Source organism: Pinus tabuliformis, chromosome 7 (genome assembly GCF_031772625.1).
Source record: "Pinus tabuliformis cultivar Carrire ecotype Pingquan chromosome 7, CPIR1, whole genome shotgun sequence".
Taxonomy (NCBI): Eukaryota; Viridiplantae; Streptophyta; class Pinopsida; order Pinales; family Pinaceae; genus Pinus; species Pinus tabuliformis.
Window position 1 is genome coordinate 301276504 of NC_142293.1, and position 25544 is coordinate 301302047.

Below are 25544 nucleotides of genomic sequence, written 5' to 3' on the forward strand. Positions count from 1 at the left end.
TGCCTACATAGGTACATCCAAGACAGGATGGAGTTCCTGAACATCTCCTCGCTCGACACGGCGTACTGATACGCTATCAAGATTTAGTAGAAGTTTAAACAAAAGAAGAGAGACTTTGGATCTGCGAATCTGAAGAACAAAGGACAAAGCCAAGGCGGGGTGACCCAAGACAACCCGTCAAAGCTACAAGAAAAGAACAACACCATGAAGTCAAAGAAGGACATAGGAAAGTGGTGTGAGTTCCATAAGAGCCCCACTCATAACACAAGTGAGTGTCGGACCAAGCAGTCGCTGGTGGCCAAGTTGAAGGCTTCAGAATCAGATGCATGTTCCGACCCTGAGTCAGAACCCGACAAGGGGAATGGCAAAGGAAATCAGATCATTGATGTGGAGCCCAGCGCCACTTTTGCCACCCCCAAGATCCAGAATAATGAGCCCAAAGATCCAAAGGAGGGGGAGCACCTTTTCCACTCACAAATGTGGGTGAAGGGTTCGCTGCTGCAATTCATTGTCAACTGTGGTAGCCAAAAGAACCTCATTTCAGCAGAGGTCGTGAAGCGGTTAGGCCTAACGACTACACCACACTCGCAGACGTATAGTATTGGGTGGCTTCACCAAGGATGAGATCTCCGAGTCCGCGAGTAGTGCTGCCTTCCCTACAGCATCAAGCCCTTCATAGATTAGGTATTGTGTGATGTTGCACCTCTTAATGTTTTTGATGTATTATTAGGCCAACCATACTTGTGGAGGCGACATGTTGTGTATGAGTCAAGGCCTCACACTGTTATTATTTATTTGGGTAATTCATTATACAAGATACCAGAGGTAGCCCCGCCCACCGCCACCTCTTTGATCCCTGCTAAGAAATGCAGCAAGATCATCTCCCAGACTAGGAAATTAATTTTTTGTCTGGTTCATGCCCAAAGTAAGGGGAAGATTGTAGCCACATCCATGGCCACCGGGAAGGGTTCCTCCATGCAACAGAAGCAGGTGGACACGGTCGTGAAAGAATACAGGGACATCTTCTCCTCACCCACAGGGGTATCGTTGCACTGTCAGGTCAAGTATTCGTCCAATATGACTTCCAGAGCACCTCTACCCAACGGGCCGGTCTATTGCCACTCCATTATGGAAAATGCCAAGTACAAGCAGTGACATGATCAACATCGAATGCCACACAAGTTTCAAGTGGGCGACAAAGTCTGGTTGCATCTGTAGAAAGAACGCCTTACAAGGGCCCATCAGAAGCTCAGACCACTTTGATATGGTCCTTCCAATATTACTAAGGTTGTGGGAAACAACACTTTGGAGTACAACATTCCCCCATTCCTTCGCTTGCACCGAGTGTTCAATGTGGACCTCCCTTGACCATGCTTCCCACCATTACTGGACACATCAGAGATTGCAGAACAACTCACCAGGGACCAAGTTCAGTAGAAGTTTCCTCATCTCATGGAGGGACTCAACGCAATGGAGACCATTGCTTCCTAAGGGGGGAGGAATGATCCAAGTGGATGTTGGTGGCCACCCACCTATCCCACTTGGACGCCCACAACTGTCTCTTTCAGTTTTTCAATTTCCATATTTGTAGCACAATTTACTATTTTTGGCAGTTTTTTGGGTCGTGAACTTCCGAAGCCGTTTTCAGGCCCTAAATGATGTTTTTTGGGAAAACTGGGAGCAACATGGGTCAATGGACTGATGTTGCTCAATCAAAAGATGTAGTCCTCAGATAGATCTTTCTAAAAAGGTATTGTTCGCATCAAACGAAGATCGTATGCCAAAGTTACAACCCCGGTAAGTTGATGTACCAATTTACCCAAACGGGGCCCATAGTTTGGCGCTTCATCTCCTAGGGTTAAGTTTTTTATGTTTAGGGTTTTCCATTGTTTCTCAAAAATAAATAGGCTTTCGAGTCTCATTGTAACACAGTTCAGAGGCATGTAGCCGCCACATCTCTTCTCAAAGATAAGCTACCATCGCCCGAGCTAGTTTATTTGCATTTATGTTTGTAAGCATATTTCAGTACTTTACATCAATGAAATGAAGTGTTATTTCTGTTGCATCTCTATATTTATGGTCATATCTTTAATTTGTTGCATTCCTATTTAAATCTAGATCAATGGTATTAGAGCGGTCTGCTCTTTCTCTGTTTTTCTTTGCATGTCCCTAACGAGGTTGGGATATAAGGAGTTAGGGCTTGAACTCGTCGACCCGTTGCAAGACCAGCCTCGCAAATCCCGACAGCCTCTTGTTATCACTCATAAATTTCTCAAGGTTAAAGAAAGAGATTTTCGAGGTAACCACAACCCAATCTTCAGACTCAGGTTCTAGCCAACCTAAGTTGAGAGAGGGCTCTCTCTTTACAATTTAACTTTGTTTGGGTGGGATTTTAGGCTATTTCTTAGTGTTCATAGGATTTTTATTTTGATTGGGTGGTGGAATTCTAGGAACATATGGGTAGAGCTAGTTTCTTCAAGCCATTGGGCTATGGAGTCACTAAAAGGATAGCATAACTGGATCAGATCATTAAAGGGAGTGTTTACAGGGCAGGCTAGCAAAGCAAAAGGAAAATCTTCAAGGGTTGATGGATGGAATGATTCTAACTAGGGTGAAAGGGCACTTAAGAATCCTTGGACCGGGATCAGAATGAGGAGTAGAGGGTGATCATCAACAAAGGGCAATTAAGAATCCTTTGCTACATAGACCACAAGGAAAACCATGGAAGCTAAGGAGCAACTAAGAATTCCCTAGCTAAGATAGTTTAGCAAAAAACATTAAGAATGTAAATAGTCAAGACAGAGTGCATTGAAGAAAATTCTGAAATATCATTCCTAGTTTAACATTCAGATTTCATAGAAACACATATTATTATTAAGAAACATAAGAAAAAACAATAATACACATGAGAGAATACTTATCTGATTTTCGCTTTACACAAGAATCTTGTGAAATGTCTGAACTTTATTCCATGATCCAGCAAGCCAATCTATTTTTTGATACAATAGGACTTTGATTTGAGTGAAAATTCTATAAAAATGTCTTTGAATCCACACAAAATACTTCAAATGAAGAAGTATTTATACAAATTCTAAATTGAAATATCTTGAAAAAATATCAGGATTGGTTTTACAAATATCTCAAATTGTTTTGCACTAATAGAACTTAAATAAAGGACATTCTAAACTAATGAATCTATTTGGCACTGTTTTTATGGATTTAGGGTGAGAAAGAAGAGAAATTCGAATTTGATAGCAACTCTTAATTGATGATGAGGCATCCCAGTCACCAACTGCATCCTTTCTTTATGCATTCTGCCCCAACGATTCTGCAAAATTAGGGTCCATTGATACCTTTGTATATCTCAATATGAGATATATATGTAAAAAGTAAAAGAGGTTATTGTAGATAAGAATGTTTTTGAGATAAACCTCTCTCAGTTTCCAAAAATTCAACTCCAGTTGTTCACAATATTCTCTGCAAAAAGATGTCAAAAACAAGACTTTGCACAGTCCGAAAAATAGGTTGTGAAGACATGCACTTATCTCACTTTTGATAATACCTATGTAAAAAATGAGATAGGTTTTTGTAGATTAGCCTTTTAGGAATACAAACCTCTTCCATTGTTTCAAAATTCATCTTGGATTGGCCGAACTAGTTTCTAAAAAACTATGACTTAAACAGGAAATTTCTGAAGAATGTACCATTTCTACTTTGATTTCATCTTTTAACCTTAAATTTATTTTAACTGTTTTTCACTTTTACTTTGGATAAACTTAATTTTTTCTCGTGAAAGTGTTTTCATCTCTATTTAACTCTTACTATCTCCATGTTTACTTTTACTGCTCTGTTTTTTCATCTATCTTCACTTTGACATGAATCTGTATGCTTTGTAACTGTCTTCCCTGTTGCTTGTCTTCATGCTAGCTGCTTTACTTGACTTGGTCTTCAATCTGATACTCTTTAACCTTGATACACTTTGACTATTCTTTACTTTGTTCTTTTACCTTCATTGTATATTTTAGGTTTTTACTCTCTATTTCAACAGTAAATCATTTAATTTCATGTTTCCTCTGCTCGTCTTTTAACTGTATGGCTATTTTCCATCTATGTTTGAATAGATTTGATAACAATCTCAGAGCAAATAGGTCTTATGACTAGTATTAAGAATGTTTATCCAAGGCTGCGGTCTTTTCATCGCCTGTAAAATAAAACAAACTGTTAGGAAAATGTTGGGTTGACAGGGAGGGTCATTAATGGCTTTATCGAGCTTTATAGGTCTATGGAGTGAGTCCAAAGTGCTTTCAGGAGGTAAACCATGCTTGAATTGGTTAGCAGAGGCTTTAGGTGGCGCAGAGGGTTTACGCTAGGTTTTACTGCTCAAACAAGCGAAAACAAGCAAAACTGGGATTTTTGTGTTTAAACGGGTAAAGGTTTGATTTTTTTGAATTTTGGCGCAAAGTGAACAATAGACGGTTTTGTCATTTAGCGAGAGGGCGGTAATCAATTTATTTCACACCGCTTTTGTGGGCTTGGTGGTATTCGGGAGGGGTCACCCAATTCCATTCATCGAGCACCACGTCGCCTCGGGGGCCCAGTGGAAAACAACCCATTTGGGCGGGTATTGTTCGAATTTCAGGGCCTTCCAAAATCAACATGGTCTGTCGAATGGGGAGGGGGGAGATCATGTGGTGGTCGGGCACAAGAGTTGCATGGAAGGTAATGGAGCGGCCCGGCGAGCATTTAAATGCATTGGTTTTAGCTTAATTTGGGATTAAGGCGAACATTAATGTATCGGGCGAGATTTCATTGGTGGATGGTTTGACTTTAATTAATTGCAGATCAATTAATTATGTCTTTTGTCGAGGTTCGGATAATATAAAGTTTATATTTCAAAATTTGGGGTAGGGATATTAAAATTAAAGGGGTTTAATTAATATATACGGGAAAAGGTCTATTTTTCAGGAATTAACATATAAATAATATTAAACGTTAATATGAAAATTGCGGGAAATAAATGAGAATGAATTTGTGCTAAGTATAATGTATTTCATTGTAATTGATTGCTTTTTACATAGAAACATAACTTAGGCTAAGTGTATTTTGTTGGGTTTTAAAAAAGGGGTATTCATAGGGGTGATTGCTTTTCCTTAGGAAAAATAGAGTTTTAACCTTAGGAGAAGGGATTTATTAGGGAAAATGGATGAACTGAAGGGGGGTAAATGTTTATGAGGGGATTTTAGTACTTATAGCCTATAAGTCTTTGAGCCGAGGGTTTGGTCGAATTTGATAGCAACTCTTAATTGATGATGAGGCATCCCAGTCACTAACTACATCCTTTCTTTATGTATTTTGCCCCAGCAATTCTGCAAAATTAGGGTTCATTGATACCCTTATATATCTCAATCCGAGCTAGATATGTAAAACGTGAAAGAGGTTTTTGTAGACAAGAATGTTTTTGAGATAAACCTCTCTCAGTTTCCAAAAATCCAGCTCCAGCTGTTCACAATATTCTCTGCAAAAAGATGTCAAAACAAGACTTTGCACAGTCTGAAAAATAGGCTGTGAATACATGCACTTATCTCACTTTTGGTAATACTTGTGTAAAAAGTGAGATAGGTTTCTGTAGATTAGCCTTTTAGGAACACAAACCTCCTCCATTTTTTCAAAATTCATCTAGGATTGGTCGAACTAGTTTCTGAAAAACTATGACTTAAACAGGAAATTTCTAAAGAATGTACCATTTTTGCTCTAATTTCATCTTTTAACCTTAAATTTATTTTAACTGTTTTTCAATTTTACTTTGGATAAACTTAATTGTTGCTGATGAAAGTGTTTTCATCTCTGTTTAACCCTTACTGTCTCCATGTTTACTTTTACTGTTTATTGTTTACTACTCTGTTTTTTCATCTATCTTCACTTTGACATGAATCTGTATGCTTTGTAAACGTCTTCCCTGCTGTTTGTCTTCATGCTAGCTACTTTACTTGACTTGGTATTCAATTTGATACTCTTTAACCCTAATACACTTTGACTATTCTTTACTGTGTCCTTTTACCTTCACTGTATATTTTAGGTTTTTACTGTCTATTTCAACAATAAATCATTTAATTTCATGTTTCCTCTGCTTGTCTTTTAACTATATGTTTATTTTCCATCTATGTTTGAATAGATTTGATAACAATTTCGGAGTAAACAGGTCTTATGACTAGTATTAAGATTGTTTATCCAAGGTTGCGGTCTTTTGATAGCCTGTAAAATAAAACAAACTGTTAGGAAAATGTTGGGTTGACAGGGAGGGTCATTAATGGCTTTATCGAGCTTTATAGGTCTATGGAGTGAGTCCAAAGTACTTTCAGGAGGTAAACCATGATTGAATTGGTTAGCAGAGGCTTCAGGTGGCACAGAGGATTTACACAGGGTTTACTTCTCAAACAGGCGAAAACGAGAAAAACTGGGGTTTTCGTGTTTAAACGGGTAAAGGTTTAATTTTTTTGAATTTTGGTGCAAAGTGAACAGTATAAGGTTTTGTCATTTAGCGAGAGGGCAGTAAGAAGTTTATTTCGCACCGCTTTTGTGGGCTTGGTGGTATTCGGGAGGGGTCGCCCGATTCCATTCATCGAGCGCCACGTCGCCTCGGGGGCCCAGCGGAAAACAGCCCATTTCGGGCGGGTATTGTTCGGATTTCGGGCCCTTCCGAAATCAACATTGGCCGTCGGATGGGGAGGGGGGATATTGTGTGGTGGTCAGGCATAGGAGTTGCACGGAAGGTAATGGAGGGGCCCGGCGGGCATTTAAATGCGGTGGTTTTAGCTTAATTTGGGATTAAGGCGAAGATTAATGTATCAGGCGAGATTTCATTGGTGGATGGTTTGACTTTAATTAATCGTAGATCGATTAATTATGTCTTTTGTCGGGGTTCGGATAATATAAATTTTATATTTCAAACTTCGAGGTAGGGATATTAATATTAAAGGGGTTTAATTAATATATACGAGAAACGGTCTATTTTTCAGGAATTAACATATAAATAATATTAATAGTTAATATGGAAATTGCGGGAGATAAATGAGAATGAATTTGCGCTAAGTATAATGTATTTCATTGTAATTGATTTGCTTTTTACATAGACACATTATAACTTAGGCTAAGTGTATTTTGTGGGTTTTTATGAAAAGCGGTATTCATAGGGGTGATTGCTTTTCCTTAGAAAAATAGTGTTTTAACCTTAGGAGAAGGGATTTATTAGGGAAAATAGATGAACTGAAGGGGGGTAAATGTTTATGAGGGGATTTTAGTACTTATAGCCTATAAGTCTTTGAGCCGAGGGTCTGGTCCCTCCAAAAGTCAGAGAAATGCTCTAAGCCTCTTTGACCTAGGGTTTTTAAGCACTTTAATCTTTATTTTGGGAAATTAGTTAAGTGAAAGGGGAAAATGAATGAAGGGAGTTAATTAATTTATTTTGATATCCATCTGCATGCTTGAGTGCCCATTCACATTTGAAAATTTTATGATGAAAAATATGATGCCCATACTTTTGTCTAATCAATCACCAAAATTCTGCAACCTTTCTTCTACTTACCTATCTACTCATCCTACCATTTTTACTTCTCTTTAGTAGGGTGCATTTGAGCTAACAAACCCTTATCAAACAGTTTTCTTTTCCTTTACAATAGTAAACTAACTAAATCTAACCTTATTACATCCAAGGGCTCAGATTAAACAGTTGAGCTCTTTTTATTTACTCTTCCTAATCTACTTATCTGCCAAGATTAAACAATTTGGTCAGATTTTATTCTCTAACTATCAACATGAAATTTAAAGCATGGCATAATCAAGATTAAATAGTTTGATTACCATGGATTGTGGCAAGAATTACAAACTGCACACAATCTTTTATTATGCATAAAAAGTAAAAAGTAGTGGCATTTTGGCTTGCTCACTTTCATGGTCTTTTTCTTTTCTTGTGGTTCATATTTTTCACTTTTTTGGACCTTTTCTTATTCTTTTTTGTCCTTTGATTTTTCTTTTAGGACATACCCTCTTTTCATTTTTTGATTTTTCAATATGGAAAACATTTGCAGAAAGCAAAGGTATGTACATATTACAAGGCGTAACCTTAGCCATTCAAAATTATGACTCCTATTGGTATAGGAACCTAACAGTGGCTCCACTTAGGGATGGCATTTCCTTGTGAAGTGTTAAGAATGTCGTCGACTAGTAGCCTGATTCATTGGTCCAATCCCACACATGTATATGATCTGTTGTATAATCTTTGTGACTAAAACTTTTGAACTAAAAATACACCCTTTTCTACAAACTAAAATCTAATCTAACATAAACTTGTTGCTGAAAACTGAATTTATTCAAACTGAAATCCTACCTACTTACTCTAATTAGCTTTCTGACTACTGGATAGGTAAAATGAAACAAGCAATGCAACCAATCAAGTAAATGGATACTTAAAAGAAGTTTTCATTCGACTTTTCTAGGTAGAAAAGTAAATTCAGAAAATGGCTTTTTAACTTTTCCACTAGATTTAATAGCTCTATTGATGAACTTGGAAAACTCTTCTTCTACTGATGACTACAATACATTGACCAACGGATAATTGTAATCCTACCATATAAGATCTTCTGGATTATTTGTAACAGGAAAACAAACCTCATTCCAAACCGCTACTTGATTTAAGTGATTCTCTTGAAATAGAAAGGAAGCCATTTGTTTCTCCTCCTTGTTGTCCACTGTAACCAAGTGCTCTGAATGCTCTTGATATTCATCAAATATAACAACCATATCATATACAATAGGGAAGTCCTTATCATTATCTTTTTCATATAGAATCTTGCAAGGGAGTTGTAAACTCTCATTAATTTCAGATGAAAGAACATGATCTATCAAAGTACCTTGTCTTATTTTATTTACATCCAAGGAGAGAAAATTTGAGAGATGGTTTTCATCAAATAAATTTGACTGGTCTTTAATTTATGAAGAAACCACTACTTGTTGAAGATGCTCTTGTGGATCAATACTTTTAAGCTCTACCACCTCTATCTCCAAATCACTAGACTGTTGTTGATTTTCACTACTGTCCTCTACTTGAGCAAGTTCAGGGAACTGAATTTCTTCTTTACTCTTATCAATTTGTTGTGCTGCAAGAATTGTTTCCTGTGGGGAAACTTCATGGACCTCCAAACAACATACATCATCTTTTTCTTCCTGAGGAGAAGATAATTCAAGCAAGGCTTCTACTTTTTGAAAAGACTTTTCTTCTAAAGCCTCTAATATTTCATCATCCATGAACTAATCATCATCATAGTAATCTTCCAGATATTGAATAAGACTTTCAAAATTGTCACAACAGTTTTGAATTAGCAACAGAGATGAATAACTTTCCTTGTATTTGTCATGAAATACAGTATGAAAATGCTTTAAAGAACATATGCTAGAGGCTGGTAAATTTTCATACCAAGATCTAGCCTTTTCCTCTAAAGTTGCCATAAATATTTTCATAAGACAATCTTCATGGAATTTGACTTTAAACATTCGGATGTGCATATGAAATCTTAATAAATGTAAAGCGTCATCATCTCCTATTTCATCTTTAAACAATGGAAGATTCTTTAGCCAATCGATGTTGGGCATAGGATTTGGAAAACCTGGAACCTTTGACCTGTTCAAAGGAGCATACTTGAATTGTATTCTCGAATTCATCTTCAAAACACTCAATGCTAGAATGGAGTCACCATAGGTTCTCAACAACTCTGGATCCTTTTACCAGTGGAGTCTTGATTATTTGAGGCTTCTTGAATGGAAAGTGATCATCATAAGATTCAGAAGGATGTTGTTTAAATGGATAAGGAAGATATATATTTACAATTTTCAAAGGAAAATAATTAAAACTAATCTATGATATTCTCTAAAGTACAATATACATTGAAAAACGTTTTTGATGAGAAAGAACATAATGTCTAGGGTAACAATCCAAGTTAAAAGCTTGATATTTTCATATTGTTCTTTCAAGTTCATTCCTCCAGTGGAGTCTTGATTGTGGAATTGATTTGGAGTTGCCAGGTGGATGATTTTAACCTTTATGTGTCTGATGGTTGTCCACCATCATAGATCAGATCTAAACCTGTAAAATATTTCTGGAAAAAAAATGTCAGTTCTCCCTAGTATGATCACCACTATGTTATCCCTCAAAAATTTCTCAAGGTTAAAGAAAGAGATTTCCGAGGTAACCACAAACCAATCTTCAAACTCAGGTTCTAGCCAACCTAAGTCGAGAGAGGGCTCTCTCTTCATAATTTAACTTTGTTTGGGTGGGATTTTAGGCTAGTTCTTAGTGTTCATAGGGTTTTGATTTTGATTGGGTGGTGGAATTCTAGGAACAGATGGGTAGACCTAGTTTCTTCAAGCCATTTGGATATGGAATCACTAAAAGGATAGCATAACTGGATGAGATCATTAAAGGTAGTGTTTATAGGGCAAGCTAGTAAAGCAAAAGGCAAATATTTAAGGGTTGATGGATGGAATTATTCTAACTATGGTGAAAGGGCACTTAAGAATCCTTGGACCAGGATCAGAATGAGGAGCAGAGGGTGATCATCAACAAAGGGAAATTAAGAATCCTTTGCTACATAGACCACAAGGAAAACCACGGAAGCTAAGGAGCAACTAAGAATTCCCTAGCTAAGATAGTTTAGCAGAAAACATTAAGAATGTAAACAGTCAAGATAGAGTGCATTGAAGCAAATTCTGAAATATCATTCCTAGTTTAACATTCAGATTTCATAGAAACACATATTATTATTAAGAAACATAAGAAAAAACAATAATACACATGAGAGAATACTTATCTGATTTTCGCTTTACACAAGAATCTTGTGAAATGTCTGAACTTTATTCCATGATCCAAAAAAAGCCAATCCAGTTTTTGATACAATAAGACTTTGATTTGAGTGAAAAGTCTATATAAATGTCTTTGAATCCACACAAAATACTTCAAATGAAGAAGTATTTATACAAATTCTAAACTGAAATATCTTGAAAAAATATCAAGATTGGTTTTACAAATGTCTCAAACTGTTTTACATTAATAGAACTTAAATAAAGGACATTCTAAACTAATGAATCTATTTGGCACTATTTTTATGGATTGAGGGTGACAAAGAAGAGAAATTCGAATTTGATAGCAACTCTTAATTGATGATGAGGCATCCCAGTCACTAATTGCATCCTTTCTTTGTGCATTCTGCCCCAGCAATTCTGCAAAATTAGGGTCCATTGATACCTTTGTATATGTCAATCCGAGCTATATATGTAAAATGTAAAAGAGGTTATTGCAGATAAGAATGTTTTTGAGATAAACCTCTCTCCATTTCCCAAAATTCAACTCCAGTTGTTCACAATATTCTTTGCAAAAAGATGTCAAAAACAGGACTTTGCATAGTCCGAAAAATAGGTTGTGAAGACATGCACTTATCTCACTTTTGGTAATACCTGTGTAAAAAGTGAGATAGGTTTTTGTAGATTAGCCTTTTAGGAACACAAACCTCCTCCATTTTTTCAAAATTCATCTTGGATTGGCCGAACTAGTTTCTGAAAAACTATGACTTAAACAGGAAATTTCTGAAGAATGTACCATTTCTGCTCTGATTTCATCTTTTAACCTTAAATTTCTTTTAACTGTTTTTCACTTTTACTTTGGATAAACTTAATTGTTTCTGGTGAAAGTGTTTTCATCTCTATTTAACCCTTACTGTCTCCATGTTTACTTTTACTGCTCTGTTTTTTTCATCTATCTTCACTTTGACATGAATCTGTATGCTTTGTAACTGTCTTCCCTGTTGTTTGTCTTCATGCTAGCTGCTTTACTTGACTTGGTCTTCAATCTGATACTCTTTAACCCTGATACACTTTGACTATTCTTTATTGTGTCCTTTTACCTTCACTATATATTTTAGGTTTTTATTGTCTATTTCAATAGTAAATCATTTAATTTCATGTTTCCTCTGCTTGTCTTTTAACTGTATGGTTATTTTCCATCTCTGTTTAAATAGATTTGATAGCAATCTCAGAGCAAACAGGTCTTATGACTAGTATTAAGACTGTTTATCCAAGGCTGCGGTATTTTGATCGCCTATAAAATAAAACAAATTGTTAGGAAAATGTTGGGTTGACAGGGAGGGTCATTAATGGCTTTATCGAGCTTTATAGGTCTATGGAGTGAGTCCAAAGTGCTTTCGGGAGGTAAACCATGCTTAAATTGGTTAGCAGAGGCTTCAGGTGGCGCGGAGGGTTTACACTGGGTTTTACTGCTCAAACAAGCGAAAACGAGCAAAACTGGGGTTTTCGTGTTTAAACGGGTAAACGTTTGATTTTTTTGAATTTTGGCGCAAAGTGAACAATAGATGATTTTGTCATTTAGCGAGAGGGCAGTAAGCAGTTTATTTTGCACCACTTTTGTGGGCTTGGTGGTATTCGGGAGGGGTCACCCAATTCCATTCATCGAGCGCCACGTCGCCTCGGGGGCCCAGTGGAAAACAACCCATTTCGAGCAGGTATCATTCGGATTTCAGGGCCTTCTGAAATCAACATGGGCCGTCAGATGGGGAGGGGGGAGATCGTGTGGTGGTTGGGCATGGGAGTTGCATGGAAGGTAATGCAGCGCCCCGGCGAGCATTTAAATGCATTGGTTTTAGCTTAATTTGGGATTAAGGTGAAGATTAATGTGTCGGGTAAGATTTCATTGGTGGATGGTTTGACTTTAATTAATTGCAAATCAATTAATTATGTCTTTTGTTGGGGTTCGGATAATATAAAGTTTATATTTCAAACTTCGGGGTAGGGATATTAATATTAAAGGGATATTAATATTAATATTGGGTCAATCCCACACATGTATATGCTCTGTTGTATAATCTTTGTGACTAAAACTTTTGAACTGAAAATACACCCTTTTCTGCAAACTGAAATCTGATCTAACATAAACTTGCTGCTGAAAATTGAATTTATTCAAACTGAAATTCTACCTACTTACTCTAATCAGCTTTCTGATTGCTGGTTAGGTAAAATGAAATAACCAATGCAACCAGTCAAGTAAATGGATACTTAACAGAAGTTTGCATTCCACTTTTCTAGGTAGAAAAGTAAATTCAGAAAATGGCATTTTAACTTTTCCAATAGATTTAATAGCTCTATTGATGAACTTGGAAAACTCTTCTTCTACTAATGACTGCAATATATTGACCAACGGATAATTGTAATCCTGCCATATAAGATCTTCTGGATGATTTGTAACAGGAAAAAAAACCTCATTCCAAACTGCTGCTTGATTTAAGTGATTCTCTTGAAATAGAAAGGAAGCCATTTGTTTCTCCTCCTTGTTGTCCACTGTAACCAAGTGCTCTGAATGCTCTTGATATTCATCAAATATAACAACCATATCATATACAACAGGGAAGTCCTTATCATTATCTTTGTCATATAGAAGCTTGCAAGGGAGTTGTAAACTCTCATTAATTTCAAATGAAAGAACATGATCTATCAAAGTACCTTGTCTTATTTTATTTACATCCAAGGAGAGAAAATTTGAGAGATGGTTTTCATCAAATAAATTTGATTGGTCTTTAATTTCTGAAGAAACCACTACTTGTTGAAGATGCTCTTGTGGATCAATACTTTTAAGCTCTACCGCCTCTATCTCCAAATCACCGGACTATTGTTGATTTTCATTGTTGCCCTCTACTTGAGCAAGTTCAGGGAACTGAATTTCTTCTTTACGCTGATCAGTTTGTTGTGCTACAAGAATTGTTTCTTGTGGGGAAACTTCAAGGACCTCCAAACAACATACATCATCTTTTTCTTCTTGAGGAGAAGATAATTCAAGCAAGCTTTTACTTTTTGAAAAGACTTTTCTTCTAAAGCCTCTAATATTTCATCATCCATGAACTGATCATCATCATAGTAATCTTCTAGATATTGAATAAGACTTTCAAAATTTTCACAACAGTTTTGAATTAGCAACAGAGATGAATAACTTTCCTTGTATTTTTCATGAAATACAGTATGAAAATGCTTTAAAGAACATATGCTAGAGGCTGGTAAATTTTCATACCAAGATCTAGCCTTTTCCTCTAAAGTTGCCATAAATATTTTCATAAGACAATCTTCATGGAATTTGACTTTAAACTTTCGGATGTGCATATGAAATCTTAATAAATGTAAAGCGGCATCATCTCCTATTTCATCTTTAAACAATGGAAGATTCTTTAGCCAATCGATGTTGGGCATAGGATTTGGAAAACCTGGAACCTTTGACCTGTCCAAAGGAGCATACCTGAATTGTATTCTCGAATTCATCTTGAAAACACTCAATGCTAGAATGGAGTCACCGTAGGTTCTCAACAACTCTAGATCCTTTTACCAGTGGAGTATTGATTATTTTAGGCTTCTTGATTGGAAAGTGATCATCATAAGATTCAGAAGGATGATGTTTATACGGATAAGGAGGATATATATTTACAATTTTCAAAGGAAAATAATTAAAACTAATCTATGATCTTCTCTAAAGTACAATATACATTGAAAAACTTTCTTGATGAGAAAGAACATAATGTCTTGGATAAAAATCCAAGTTAAAAGCCTGATCTTTTCATATTGTTCTTTCAGGTTCATTCCTCCAGTGGAGTCTTGATTGTGGAATTGATTTGGAGTCGCCAGGTGGATGATTTTAACCTTTATGTGTTTGATGGTTGTCCCCCATCATAGATCAGATCTAAACCTGTAGAAGATTTCTGAAAAAGAATGTTAGTTCTCCCCAGTATGGTCGCCACTATGTTATCACTCAGAAATTTCTCAAGGTTAAAGAAAGAGATTTCCGAGGTAACCACAAACCAATCTTCAAACTCAGGTTCTAGCCAACCTAAGTAGAGAGAGTGCTCTCTCTTTACAATTTAACTTTGTTTGGGTGGGATTTTAAGCTAGTTCTTAGCGTTCATAGGGTTTTGATTTTGATTGGGTGGTGGAATTCTAGGAACAGATGGGTAGAGCTATTTTCTTCAAGCCATTGGGCTATGGAGTCACTAAAAGGATAGCTTAACTGGATCAGATCATTAAAGGGAGTGTTTACAGGGCAGGCTAGCAAAGCAAAATCTTCAAGGTTTGATGGATGGAATGATTCTAACCAGGGTGAAAGGGCACTTAAGAATCTTTGGACCGAGATCAGAATGAGGAGCAGAGGGTGATCATCAACAAAGGGCAATTAAGAATCCTTTGCTACATAGACCACAAGGAAAACCACGGAAGCTAAGGAGCAACTAAGAATTCCCTAGCTAAGATAGTTTAGCAGAAAACATTAAGAATGTAAATAGTCAAGACAGAGTGCATTGAAGCAAATTCTGAAATATCATTCCTAGTTTAACATTCAGATTTCATAGAAACACGTATGATTATTAAGAAACATTAGAAAAAACAATAATACACATGAGAGAATACTTATTTGATTTTCGCTTTACACAAGAATCCTGTGAAATGTCTGAACTTTATTCCATGATCCAGAAAATCCAATCCAGTTTTTGATACAATAAGACTTTGATTTGAGTGAAAATTCTACAGAAATGTCTTTGAATCCACACAAAATACTTCAATTGAAGAATTATTTATACAAATTCTAAATTGAAATATCTTGAAAAAATATCAAGATTGGTTTTACAAATATCTCAAATTGTTTTACATTAAGAGAACTTAAATAAAGGACATTCTAAACTAATGAATCTATTTGGCACTATTTTTATGGATCGAGGGTGACAAAGAAGAGAGATTCGAATTTGATAGAAACTCTTAATTGATGATGAGGCATCCCAGTCACTAACTGCATCCTTTCTTTGTGCATTCTGCCCCAGCAATTCTGCAAAATTAGGGTCCATTTATACCTTTTTATATCTCAATCCGAGATAGATATGTAAAACGTAAAAGAGGTTATTGTAGATAATAATGTTTTTGAGATAAACCTCTCTCAGTTTCCCAAACTTCAGCTCCAGTTATTCACAATATTCTCTACAAAAATATGTCAAAAATAAGACTTTGCACAGTCCGAAAAATAGGCTGTGAAGCCATGCACTTATCTCACGTTTGGTAATACCTGTGTAAAAAGTGAGATATTTTTTTGTATATTAGCCTTTTAGGAACACAAACCTCCTCCATTTTTTCAAAATTCATCTTGGATTGGCCGAACTAGTTTCTAAAAAACTATGACTTAAACAAGAAATTTCTGAAGAATGTACCATTTCTGCTCTGATTTCATCTTTTAACCTTAAATTTATTTTAACTGTTTTTCACTTTAATTTGGATAAAATTAATTGTTACTGGTGAAAGTGTTTTCATCTCTATTTAACCCTTACTGTCTCCATGTTTACTTTTACTATTTACTTTTACTGCTCAGTTTTTTCATCTATCTTCACTTTGACATGAATCTATATACTTTGTAACTGTCTTTCCTATTGTTTGTCTTCATGCTAGTTGCTTTACTTGACTTGGTCTTCAATTTGATACTCTTTAACCCTGATACACTTTGACTATTCTTTACTATGTCCTTTTACCTTCACTGTATATTTTAGGTTTTTACTCTCTATTTCAACAATAAATCATTTAATTTCATGTTTCCTCTGCTTATCTTTTAACTGTATGTTTATTTTCCATCTCTGTTTGAATATATTTGATAACAATCTTAGAGTAAACAAGTCTTATGACTTGTATTAAGATTGTTTATCCAAGGCTGTGGTCTTTTGATCCCTTGTAAAATAAAACAAATTGTTAGGAAAATGTTGGGTTGACAGGGAGGGTCATTAATGGCTTTATCGAGCTTTATAGGTCTATGGAGTGAGTCCAAAGTGCTTTCGGGAGGTAAACCATGCTTGAATTGGTTAGCAGAGGCTTCAGGTGGTGCAGAAGGGTTACACAGGGTTTTAGTGCTCAAATAGGCGAAAACGAGCAAAACTGGGGTTTTCGTATTTAAACAGGTAAAGGTTTGATTTTTTTAATTTTGGCGCAAAGTGAACAGTAGACGGTTTTGTCATTTAGCGAGAGGGTGGTAAGCGGTTTATTTCGCACCGCTTTTGTGGGCTTGGTGGTGTTATAGACATATTTGGGCACTGCAACCCCAATCTTATATGTCGATAAACCAAGGGCTCTTTAACCCCTAAAAGTGTTGTTTCATACCCTAAAAGATCATGGTCAACTGATTACATCATTCCCTAAAAGTTCCACCTGAAAAACCACTCAGAACTGGTCAAAACTGGACCATACTGACTACCCCACTGTCAAGGTGCAATGCATACTGACTCCTACACTAGCCAAGTGTGATGCATACTGAAGAGGCCTTCTGTAGGGTGCGATGAGCAAGGATGGACAAATGTCCGAGACTGTTTGCTAATTGGATGCTCATGGAATCTTCTAGAAACTTCTCCTATGACTCTTGCCTCTCTGAATTCGCCCAGGGATGAGTAAGAGATCCAAGAAATCTTCAAGTGGAACCAAGAGCTACAATTGGAATGACACTAATCAAGAACCTAGAGATGACTCACACCCTTGCAGACATCTATAAATGGATCCCTCATCTAAGAGATCAAGAGGCTGGATTTTTGTAATTTGTAAGGAAGTGTTGATAGTTTATCTTTGAGAGAAGACATTGTATTGTTGGCTAATCTTGCTTTTCATGAGGTGAAAAGGGCTTTGATGCTGGGAGGATGATGTTGGATCAGACAGTTGGGTTGTAATTCTCCCTTCTACTATTAATAAAGTTCTTTGAGTTTTCCTCCATACAATCGTGTATTTGTGAATGTTGTTATTTATGAATGATATTGTATGATCAATGTATTTCTGATTCTGCATTGTTTATGATAATAGATCGAGATGCTTTGATGGTGTTTTGTTACTTTGTCTCTATAGGTATTCATTGAGCAGGATAAGTAGGAGAAGAGGTGCTAGCTCTATCAAGGGAGAGAGAAATCGAGCAAGGAATCAAGCGGAAGATCCAAGTTGGTCCCTCTGCTTGTCTCTTATCTATCATACATAAAGGAAATTGCAATTTGCTTTTGTTGTTTGTTTCTAGGATAGCTACCAATCCTAGTGGGACTAGCAGATCGAAAAGACACTAGTTTTCCCTGAAACAAAATGGCGACTCTGTTGGGGATCGAATAGTTTGTTTATTTGTTGTTGACTGTTTGTTTTATAAACTATAGATGGAGCCTGAAGTTAGCCAGATAGCCTTCGAACCACTTTTGCTCTGCAATTGCGAAGTAGATGAATGTTGCTTCAGTCAATCTTTGGTTTAGTTTATGATTTGAACATCTGACTTACAAACATTTTAGATGCCATGTTGGCAGCTTAATAGCCTTCCAAGATCATACCCCTGTACTTTGTTCTTTACTGTCCATAATAACTCCGCTTAACTCACTGAATTCAGCTGCAAATTTGAGGCAAAACCCACCTCAGTTGCGCTCCCTGGCCCATCACACTATCTGTCACTGGATGCCGGCATGCATCACACTTCCCGAGTGTAACAGGTGAGATGCATCCCTATTTCTGTGAAGCACAGGTGCGATGACTGAGTAGTCCTATTTCTCTCCTTGAAATTTGGGTTTTTTGTCCCTGTTTTCAGCTCTGTTTAATTATTTTGCTGCTTATGAACAGTACCTCATCGTTGAAGCCTCTTTTCTTTACATAGTTCAGCCTCCATTGATTAGGATTAGCAAGTGTTTTTATGTATTTGTCCATCATTTGCAATCCATTGTCGAAAAGTTGATAAAATCGAACTGTCGTTTTGATGCAAAAGAGTGTCGTAACTGTCGTTTTGTATCAAAAAGTGAAGTGTCGTTGAGTCTTCCTTCCTTGGATAGTTGATTGAAATTTTTGTCATGTATTTCGATTTGATTTGTTGATAATTTGAAGTGTCGAAAGCATTTTCTGTTCGAAATTGAAAAGTGTCGTTAAGTCTTCCTTTAATTTTGAAAAAGAAATTGTCGAATTGTCGCTTTGAAGAAAATATTTCAGATCTATACTTTAGTTTTCCTTTTTTGGCATTTTTCACATTAAAGGGAACGAAAAAACAAATACATGCATTTGCATTTGCATTTAGACTATGTGCGAAAAATGATTTAGGAAAAGTGCATTTAGTGTGTGCTCTTTGCTCTCTGTTTGAAAGAATCGCAACCTTCTTTCCTTAGTAGCTAGGATTTTCATTGCTAAAAATAAACAACGATTGTTTATCATTTTAGATTGCATATTTAGGAATTTTACATTTACATAACGCGGTGAACCTTGAAAGACAAACTTCTAAGCAATATCAACTCTAAAATAAATTTCAATGAACTTAACAATGCTTTGGAACCTAACGCAACACATCTAGAGGTCTAGGCTAGAGATGTGTTTCGGCGTCATAAAACCTAGTAACTATCGTTTTCATCGAAGGTTGGGTGATTCCTCCTCTTTGATACGACAAGTGCTAGTACGGACTTGTGCTCCCCGTACCGTCGAGTATATATTGGGAGACCACAATAGGTTGATATCCTTTATCCATAGGAAGCCGTGTCTGCCGCCCTATCGATCGCAATGCACTGAACACAGCATTCGAGAAGATTGACTGTTGTACATAAGTCCTTGGTAATTTCTCTTTAATTTATCATCAAGGTGTATTTTGTAGTTTTGCGATTGGTTTGGTATTCCCTCTGTCTAGATCTCCAGAGTAGTCACTTTCGTTCCTTTTCGACTCCTTAAAAGAAAAGGTCCATCTGAGCACTTGTCACTTCAGTCTCATTAAAAATTGAAGGAGACTAGAGTCATCTTTAGCTTTTTCTCGACTCTTAAAAATTGAAAAAGCCAAGTTGTGTCAAAGCATCATTAAAATTTATTAAATTTGGAAGAACATCCATGTTCCTTCGTTGATATTAGGTTGAGTTAATGGAGTCTACCAATCATGGAATCCCTCTTGAGGGTATTCCTAGCCCTTTTACATCTTGTGGAAATATTAGTGCACCTCATATGGCCACATTGTCTCTGCCAGGTCTAACTATTGGCCTGCCATTGTGGTTGTTCTCAACCTCTGTGGTTCAAAATAACGTGATTCCTCAACAATCGAATCAGCATCCAGTTGATATTGAAGTTGACCCTTCACCTTCCTCTTTGTTTGTTTCTCCCTCCCCTTCTTCATCTTCACTTGGTGAAAATAGTGATGCTAGTAACCAAGTGCCTGAGAAGAAGAAGAAAAAGTCAGTTAAGCAAGGGGGCAACCATGAATCATCTAGTGAAAATCCACACACTAAATCTCCAAAATATCCTTGTCTAATTTGCGAAGGAAACCATTTTCATCGAGATTGTCCTTGCATTCCGTGGATCTTGAGAGAATGGTCTCCCCATTCGCACCATCCGATGTCATCAACCTCTAGTGATCATGTTGACAACACACCATCAACTAGTGAAAATGAAATTCTTGGACAGAAAGGAAAGGTCAGAACTCCATGTGGATTATGTGAAGGGGACCATCGTCTTCCCCGTTGTCCTTTTTTGGAGGAGGCCAAAAGAGTCTTGCATAACTGTCCTGCTTCACCGCAGCAACTTCCACCTGGATACAAGAAACTCTCCCCTAGTCCTTTACTAGTTGAAAATCCAACTGACTTAACTGAACCATTGGTCAAAACACCTATCGTCGAAAGTGAATCTTCTGAGTCCTTACCAGACCAAAGTCAACAGGTCGAGATGGCAGTTGACCTAGTCTTGCCTTCAGAGGATCCACCTTCAGATGATATCATTCCCAAAGAGAGTGAGAATGATACTGTTCAAATTCTTTTTGTCACTTCAGAGTCCGATGAACTTGGGGGCAATCCACCCGTTTCTTCACGATGAGAAGAGAATCCCCCAGTTCCCACTACTCAAGGGGTTATTTCACCCGTTTATTCAGTACCCCCTCCAAGCAGTCTAATCGTTTCCTTTGATTGGAATCGACTAACAAGATACCGCCTTCCTTATAATGTACCATTCCGAATCATAGTACAAGTTTACAAAATGATCGTGTCTGGCACCATCATAGATGAAGGGGCTTCAGTGAGTATCCTTTCCTCAACTGCTTGGAAAGTGCTTGGTTCACCATCGCTTATGCCTGGTAAACAAAATTTGTCAGGCTTTAACAAAGGAACCAGTCGACCATTAGGGATCCTTCCTAAGTTGCTGATAACTTTGAGAAGGAAAACCGTTCACTTGAACGTGATGGTAGTCCAAGGGCCATTAGATTACAATCTACTCCTTGGATGCGACTATGTTTATAGCATGGAAGCATTTGTTTCCACACTCTTTCGAGTGATGTGTTTCCTGCATGAAGGAAAAATTGTCCAGCTTATTGACCAGCTTTCATTTCCCGGTTCAAACACAGCTCCAAGTCAACCATCATCCCTAAATGGTCTATTTACATCAAGAGTATCTCTTCAACCCTCATTCCATCCACCTAATTACCGCGAGTAATCTGGTGAATGTAACGAAGCTTAGGGGGCATGCACCCTGGTCTGCTTAGGCAGACGAACCCAGCTGAAAAGATAGATTCCCCTGTAGGTTATGTGATTGGAAGTGTCATCCCACACCATTCACCTTTGTCCATTTGATGGACAAAGCCAAGGAAATGTTTCGTCAATGCCACTGACAAAAACAATATTGCTTAACTGCAGTGATTTCCATATGGTTACCTGGAGACTCTCCTTTTCTCGATGCCTGGGGGCATGCAAACCTTTTTATGCAAGCAAAAAACGACCAATTTCATTTTCTAGCTTTTTAGATTTTTTAGCTTTCTAGTATTTCAACTTCTTAGGTTAGGTGATTGGTCTGATCCACCATTCACCTTTGTCTATGTTGTGGATGAAGCAAAGGAAGGGTTTTGTCTAAACAAGTTGATGAAACCATCCTACCTAACCTTAGCAGTTCCTTAGCTTTAATAGTTTTTTTTAGCTTTGTAGTTTGGTCGTTGCTAGCCTACATAAAAAGGTAGCCGAGCATACTTTCCGCAAGGTTCGAGCTCGTCGCTAAAAAATGAACGTGCACTTATGAGCAATGTTTCCACAAGGTTCAAGCTCGTTAAAAAATGAACCCGCCTCTAACTGAGCATAGTTTCCACAAGGTTCAAGCTCGTTAAAAAATGAACCCGCACCCACACTGAGCATAGTTTCCGCAAGGTTCAAGCTCGTTAAAAAATAAACCCGCCTTCAATGAGCAATGTTATCGCATGGTTCAATCTCATTAAAAAATAAACCTACCACTGAGCATACGTTCCCCCAGAGTTCAAGATCGTTAAAAAATGAACCCACCTTCGGTAAATAACCCTTGTGATCACCACTATATGAGCCTTTTGAGCCTTGGTTGTGTTCCCTCCATCACCTCCATCTGTTTGGCCGATCATACACTCCCACTTGATTTTTTACCATTTTGAGGAAAATCTGCGACAAGTGGTCATGTTAGCCACCCTCTTCACATCACCATGTTTTGAGAAGTTCCAGATTACCTGGAACCAGTTGCTACCCTGGATACCACTCGTTCCTCAAAAAACGAGTCCACTTTAAACCCTTTTCAGACTCGCTAAATATGAAAAGATTGTCGAGCAATTGGCCTCTCCAGCTCGCTAAAGTGATTGGAAGTGCCATCCCCCCTGTATATTTTAAACTTTTCAGACCTGAGGGATTATCTCATGAAAAAGTTCAAGCGCTTGTCTTTTCGGCTTGCTAAAGTGATCGGAAAAGTCATCCCTTTTGTATTATTTTAATATTTTTCAGACCTAAGGGATTATGCTACGAAAAATAACTACTGGAGTTTTCTTTTCATCCCTTTTCAAACTCTCTAAACATGAAAAGGACCGAGTTATCTTTGTCGTTAAACTCGATAAAACAATAGCGACAAACTTGTCCACCCAGACAAGAACGAGTTTCACTGTCGCTAGACTCGCTAAAACATAGCGACAAGTTTGCCCGAAGGGCAAATTATAGAACAAGCATATGTTATCCTCCTCAAGCTTGAAAAAAATAAAGAGGTACTGGTCAGCAATGACTGGGGAAAAAGGGAAGAAAACTTGAAGAATTTTATGGTAGCAGGTCGCTCTTGAACATGACACTTTCACTCCATCGCCATGATTGAGTCGGGTTGGGTTATTCCATTCACCGGTCATATCACCATTGGTCGTCCATACCATCCATCTTTTGGGGTTAATGCTACCAATCCATCTCAGTGTCGCCAATATGTTCAAGAGAAGTCATTCAGAGAATTCACCATCCAGTCAATGCCTCATCCACTACAATACCTTCAACCTCCATTTTTCATGACCGTCATTCTTGAACCTTGTATCGTCGATCGTTTTCACCTCCAAAAAATCATTTGCTTCATTTCGTGTCATAGATGTGGGATACATTAAGGCCCTCCTATGATGGGTCACTTCTTGTCGACATCAGCTCATTATCCAAGAAGTTGACTTAGAAACAACCCTTTCAGTACTTTAAAGCTTGCATGCCTCAATGGCAAGTTTCTCACTTTCGGTGACAGGTTTACATTAATGGCCTTCGACCGAAAGATTTTTCATGGTGTTCAACATTGGATCATATATTCACACCATGTGAATTGTACTATAGTACCTTGAGGGTCATTATCATTATCGGTGATTCCTCTCACACTTGTTAACAACTTACATTATCGGCTGGTAATCAGGCGATGTCTTTCCATGTTTGACTTCAGGACATCTTTTCACATGGATCGACTTGTACATCGAGTGAAGATTGAACGAGTTTGAAGACCCCGGATCTAGTTTCATCCATCAAGAGCTATGATATATTCAGGGATATAAAGACATCAAATGTACACAAAATCTAAACAGATAGTCATCTAAGCCAGGGAAGATGACTCTTCATAAGAAGAACCACTCTGCAACTGTGGACAATTATCTGTCCTATGTACATGAAAATGAATTTATAAAGCTGAGCATGGGAATGCCCGCCTCAGCTAGATCATGAAAATAATATGATGATGATGTATTGTATTGTATCTTATATAAGTCACCTTCCAGTTCGAATACCTCGGATCCTCATGATAAATCATTTCACTTGACATCAAAAGATTTACGACTTCATGCTTTAGGGGGCAACTGTTATAGACATATTTGGGCACTGCAACCCCAATCTTATATGTCGATAAACCAAGGGCTCTTTAACCCCTAAAAGTGTTGTTTCATACCCTAAAAGATCATGGTCAACTGATTACATCATTCCCCAAAAGTTCCACCTGAAAAACCACTCAGAACTGGTCAAAACTAGACCATACTGACTGCCCCACTATCAAGGTGCGATGCATACTGACTCCTACACTAGCCAGGTGTGATGCATACTGAAGAGGCCTTCTGTAGGGTGCGATGAGTGAGGATGGACAAATGTCCGAGACTGTTTGCTAAGTGGATGCTCATGGAATCTTCTAGAAACTTCTCCTATGACACTTGCCTCTCTGAATTCGCCCAGGGATGAGTAAAAGATCCAAGAAATCTCCAAGTGGAACCAAGAACTACAAGTAGAATGACACTAATCAAAAACCCAGAGATGAATCACACCCATGCAGACATCTATAAATGGATCCCTCATCTGAGGGATCTAGAGGCTGGAATTTTGTAATTTGTAAGGAAGTGCTAATAGTTTATCTTTGAGAGAAGACATTGTATTGTTGGGTGATCTTGCTTTTCATGAGGTGAAAAGGGCTTTGATGTTGGATCAGACAGCTGGGTTGTAATTCTCTCTTCTACTATTAATAAAGTTATTTGAGTTTTCCTCCATACAATCGTGTATTTGTGAATGTTGTTATTTATGAATGTTATTGTATGATCAATGTATTTCTGATTCTGCATTGTTTATGATAATAGATAGAGATGCTTTGATGGTGTTTTGTTACTTTGTCTCTACAGGTATTCATTGAGCGGGATAAGTAAGAGAAGAGGTGCAAGCTCTATCAAGGGAGAGAGAAATCAAGCAAGGAATCAAGCGTAAGATCTAGGTTGGTCCCTCTGCTTCTCTCTTGTCTATCATACATAAAGGAAATCACAATTTGCTTTTGTTGTTTGTTTCTAGGATAGCTACCAATCCTAGTGGGACTAGCAGATCGAAAAGACACTAGTTTTCCCTGAAACAGGTGGTATTCGGGAGGGGTCACCTGATTCCATTCATCGAGTGCCACGTCGCCTCAGGGGCCCACTGGAAGACAACCCATTTCGGGTGGGTATCGTTCGGATTTCGGGCCCTTCCGAAATCAACTTGGGCCATCGAATGGGGAGGGGGGAGATCGTGTGGTGGTCGGGCACGGGAGTTGCATGGAAGGTAATGGAGGGGCCTGGCAGGCATTTAAACACGGTGGTTTTAGCTTAATTTGGGATTAAGGTGAAGATTAATGTATCGGGCGAGATTTCATTGGTGGATGGTTTGACTTTAATTAATCGTAGATCGATTAATTATGTATTTTGTCGGGGTTCAGATAATATAAAGTTT